Source organism: Gossypium arboreum, chromosome 12 (genome assembly GCF_025698485.1).
Source record: "Gossypium arboreum isolate Shixiya-1 chromosome 12, ASM2569848v2, whole genome shotgun sequence".
NCBI classification, from domain to species: domain Eukaryota; kingdom Viridiplantae; phylum Streptophyta; class Magnoliopsida; order Malvales; family Malvaceae; genus Gossypium; species Gossypium arboreum.
Genome location: NC_069081.1, coordinates 104,031,448 through 104,037,352, shown reverse-complemented (window position 1 = coordinate 104,037,352; position 5,905 = coordinate 104,031,448).

Sequence of the window (5,905 nt, the reverse complement as noted above, 5' to 3'; positions counted from 1 at the left end):
ATTGTCAAAAGAAATATGCACTTGATATAATTTTGGGCCGTGTCTTTTGGTAACAAATCATGTAAGACCGTTAATAGAGCAAAATCGTAAAATAACTAATGTTATATGGTTTTGTCTGATCTTGAGCCGTATAGACAGTTAATGGGTCGTTTGATTTATTTAGCAATGATTATAACACCCCTAACTCGTATCCATTGCCGGAACAGGGTTATAGAGCATTACTAGAGCTTTCAGAACATTTACAGATAATTTATGTCAATTACTATTCATCCTTTGAACTTATTCATAATGTCCCTTAAATAGAGCCTAGAGGCCTAATATGAGCATTGGAATCGAGTCGGGACTTAATCGAAAACTCTAAGAATTTTTCGTGACATTTCAAAAATTTTCCAAGGTACAGGGCTCACACGCCCATGTTGCAGGTCGTGTTCGACCTCGTGTAACTCTCTGACTTGTGCCACACGGCCAGCCACATGCCCGTGTGTTAGGCTGTGTGGTTAATTAATTTTTTTTGAAATTAGATGCAGGTTTCATAAAGCCAAGACACACGCCCATGTTCTAGGCCGTGTAGCATACGGTTGAGATACACGCCCGTGTCTCTGTCCGTATGCTTGTAACGCCCCAATTTTCGGGAATCCTGTGAATGTTGGCATAGGTTTAATTATGTTAGTGGGCCTCTAGAAGGCCCAAGCTTAAGATAGAACCCGGTAATTTTAGTTAATTTTTGTTCCATAGGAAAAAGGAAGTGAAATTATGAAATAGGACCTATGTGAAAATGTTTGAAAATGCTATAGGCTAAATTGAAGTGGCCAAATAAATAGGAGTGCAAAATAGGAGGATTTGCATGACAAACCTCCCATTTTACATGAAGTGGCCAACCATCATGTTGTTGTAGACAAATTGATACAAATTGATAATAGGTTAGGTAAATGTTCCATGATAATAGGTTAGGTAAATATTCCATGATAATGGGTTAGGTAAATGTTTCATGATAATGGGTTAGGTAAATGTTTCATGATAAGAATTTCATGTCTTTTGTATTAAAGAATTAAATGGATGAAATATGAAGTTTTATTAAAAGAAAAAGGGGTGAAAATAACAAAGTTTTGTCCATCTTTGTTCATCATAGCTGAAAGTTAGAGAAGAGAAAGGAGAGGAGAAAGCTCTTGAGTATTCGGTCATTAGGAGGAGGAAAATTGAAGGTAAGTTCTTGGTACCTTACTTCTATTTTGAGGTTCATGAGTTCTTCTTGATTCTACCTTAACTCTTGAAGTATATTTTGATTTTTAGTTGTGTTGTGAGCATTTAGTCATGAATTAAAATGAAGGAAATGGTTGTTGTTTCATGTTCTTTTGATGAAAAATAGAAGATAGGTGAAGTTGAGCCAAACAAATGAGCATACATGTGCCTTAGATGTTAAAGGGAAAAATCAGCTAACATGTTGTGCTTTAAAATGATGAAATGGAGATTATACTTAAGTAAAATCATAGATATGTGATGATTGATTGGTGATATACATGTTTAAATAACATGCATGCAAGTTATGTGTGAAAGAGTGATTTGGTAATAAATCTGCTTGGGACAGCAGCAGTAACGTGACTTTGGAAAATCACCATAAATTTTGGGAGATGAGTTAGAAGGTGAATAAATTATGTAATTAAAGCTTGTTGAGTCTAGTTTCAAATGAAATAAACGAGAACATATTTTGAATTCTGTACAATGAGAAATTTGATTCGTAATGAAGAGTGGTCAGATTAGTCAAATAGTGAAACATGGGAAACTTTAAGAAATATCTGGTATTGATTGGCCAAACCAAAAATTCTGAAAATTTTATGGATGGAAGATATATGAGTCTATTTTCAGGGAAAATTAATGGCACTTGATTTGGAGTTTCGTAGCTCCAGTTATAAATGATTTAGTGACTGTTGCTCAGAAAGACAGCTTGCAGTGAAATTATGATTATGTGGTAAACATTGACAAAAATTTGTTAATGAGTTGCTTATTGATTTCTTATAAGCTTACTATGATCTGTAGGTGTGATTGACTGAATATTGTAAGGGGTTAATACGTAGTTTGTATTTGAATAGTTAGATTAACGTGTTAGTAATCCAATTGTAGGCGGTTCGTGTGGATCTCGTCAAGATATCGTCGCAGCAATGTGTGTAATCGACACCCTCTCATAGACTAGATTGGCAAAAGCCGAAAAGCCGAAATGCCGAAAAGTCGGTATTTTGGGAATTTACGAGTATGCGAATGCTCATAAAATAGTTGGGTTTGTATATTTGGTAATCTAAAGTAATAAACTGCAGTACGCGCGATTTCGTACATTTTGATAAATTGGGCTTAATGGGCCAAAGATCGGGTTCATGGGCCAACAGCCCAATTCGTAAGTATCTTGTGATGTAAGTGTTCGATAGTACGTAAATAGTTAGGATATGCATGAAAATCCTGAAAGTAGCTAAATTACTATAATACCCTATGTATGGAAAATTATTGTTATACTCGGGTGCAAAATTACCGTTATACCCGTAAGGTTAATTTTGACTGAAAAGCATAGCGATCCGATTCGTATGATGGATGCCATGATTATATATTTGTTGCATGGGGACATGGGTTATATTATGGAGGAAGCGTTCGGTGGCTATGCCACAAATATCTCGATCCGGTGGCTCGCCACATATATTCTGATTCCGGTGGCTCGCCACGATTATTCAGATCTGGTGACTCGTCACATTATTCGCTCGCAGCCATGCTGCAAATTCGTGGTGTGTAGCGGTTGGGTGGGTCGAGTTGTCTCCCACACGGTGTAAGGTTGGTACGGGTGTATACGGTTGGATATGGTTGGGTTTCTACATAAACATGTAATATCGCTCGCTCATTATGGGCCTATGGGCTTTATTCAATTCGCTCAGGCTAAGGCCAACTTATTCTGCTTCGTGGGTTGAGCTGATTTAGACTATGGTTGGGTTATTTTATACACCGAGTTTCCCAAACTCATCCCTTTTATTTTCATCCACGCAGTAATCCCCAACCATAGTGGGCTTGGAGTCGTGAGGGAATTGAGTCGCCACCCATTCGAAAGTTTGATTTTCTTCCGTGAACGGACATCTTTTAATTACGTTTGAGGTTTTGGGCTTTTAAATGTAATAAGGCAGCTTATTTATTTTTATGGTTTTTAATATGTATTACTAAGATAGGTAATACTTATTTTAACTGTTGAAATTGGATAGCTTTAGGCGCGTTTTCAAAAACAACAGTTGATTTCAAAATAACACGACAACAAGCAAAGCTTCCCAATGAAAGTATTTTCCAAAATTAATCACTTTTTCTAAAATGACTTAATCAAATCGGTTTCTAGAAATATCCATGACGTTAAGGTGTGGCAATGGTAGTATGCATGTCAGGATTGGATCCGAAGGAGCTTGGTACTTAAGCAATCCGATGGACTCACCACCTCTTTTCGGTTTCCTACCGTGTATGACTTCCATTCACTTTAACCTATAATGAAATTAATCTTTTGAACATCAAGTACGATTTTTTGGACTTAGAATGGAAATTTTTTTTTACGTTTTTGATGTGGCATGCCGGATCCGGCCATAACTTCTGGGCTGGGTTTGGGGTGCTACAATGCTCAATTCTGAACGTTTTGTTTCTTAAATTAAAGGTGCAGGGGATACACAGTCTAACCACACGCCTATGTACCAGACCGTGTGTCATACACGGTCTAGACACATGCCCATGTGTCTACCCATGTGAACAAAATGAAGTCATTTCTAGCTTCATTTCTCACCCAAAATCACCAATGACCTGTACTTAAACTCACATCCAAATATCAACCATTTCAAGCATTCAAAATTAAGAAAACTCTATCATTCAACATGGCATATCATTACATGCATACGTGTTTATAGTCTTACCTTGGTATATTCCATATGTTAGGCATAATTTGAACAACCATTAACATGTATGTAGCTACCATAGTATGACATTACAAGTATATCAAAAACAACCATTACTAGCCATTCCAATGGCTAGATTACAAACCACATATTTAAGTCATCTATGGCCAAGTTAGCCTATACATGCTATTATACCAAAATGATTTTACTCTATGCCCAAAATAAGTTAGTGGATAGTGTGATAATGCTCCAATGATCTCTAACCTCGCGAGCTTCCGAGCACTATAAAACAGGGAAAATAAAATATTATAAGCATTACATGCTTAGTAAGTTTGTATAACGGAAACTAAACTTACCAATCCCATTTATTAAATCTAAGCATACAATATCATGTTTTCTATCAACTTGGCAAAATTGCCTAAACACATGCATTCAATCAAACACGTTAGTCACAAAATTTTTATAGACATCAAGTAAACGTAGATGAGCTCATCGTGTAATATCATTTCAAGAAATTATTCATTTCATCTCATAATTCCCTCATCATGCCAAGAGTCTTGTCCGTTGAATCATTGAAATTCTGATGGATCTTCAAGTAGTACACTCAAGGTGTACAATTCAATAACTCGTAAATTCTTAGTCAAGAGTACCCATTAGGGCATTTAATTAGAGAACACACTCTCGAGCCACATATTGTAATTACAGGATTACCAGTCCAGGCTAAATCCTTTATGTAACGTATGCTCAGAAGAGCTCAATTAAGATTACCAGTCCAGACTAAATCCTAATTCTAACATATGCTCGAGAGGAATTATATCAGGATTACCCGTCCGACTAAACCCTTTCTATAATGAGATCAATAGGATTACTCGCCCGAGCTAAATCCTCAGCAAAAAATGCAGGACCTCATTCATTTTAGGAAATCACATATATTCATCAGAATTCAATATTCAAACGAGATTTTACCCTTTTTCCAACATTTTTGAACATGTAAACATTTCACACATTTATAATATTCACATAAATATAAATCGTATTGCATACAATCATAGCATTCAAGTTAACTTATTTACATGCTAGATTAAGTTACACGAACTTACCTCGACACTTGTTTGCTTAAATAATCTACTAATCCGAAACCTTTCATTTTCCTCGATCTAACCTCAAATTTGTGTTGTCCAGATCTATATAAATAACTTTAATCATCAATTTCACACATTTTGTATTCATTTGGACTCAATTTACATCTTAAGCAAAATTACCATTCTGCCCTCAATTTTTCCATAAATTCGAATTTCGTCCTTAGGCTCAGAAAATGAAATTCATGCAATTTACTCCCTATTTCAAGCCTAACCGAAATTTCAACATGAAATTTATAGCACATATTTTCTGTAAATTTTATAATTTTTCATCAATTTTCACAACTTTACATTTTAGTCCCTAAATAATGTTTTCATCAAAAATCACTTTGTAAAAGTTGTTTATTTATCAACAACCTTTCATTTTCTACCATAAATTTTAAATTTTCAGCATATTCATCCATGATCTAATTTCCATACCTTGGTAACTTTTCAAATTGATCCTCCAAATAGATAGATTAAGCTATCTCAGTTTCAAAAATATCAAAATTACTAAAAACGGAACAAGAAAACTTACCCAATTAAGCCATGAAAGTTTCTTCTCTCTCTCTCTTAGGGTTTGTATGTATTTTGGACGAAGATGATGAGAAAATAAGATGATAATTCTTTTATCATCTTTTAATTAATTAAGTTAAGTCAATTTCCAATTTAGTCCTTTCCCTTTTTCTAAATTTCCATGAATGAGTCACTAAAATATCTATATAGTTTTCTTTAATAGTCTAATTACCATATCAGGACCTCAAGTTTTAAATTCCATAGCTATTTAATCCTTCTAGCCACTAGAATTCAACTTTTGCATTTTATGTGATTTAGTCCATCCCGTAATTAAGCACTTAATCAATAAAATTTTATTATCAGAATTTTCAC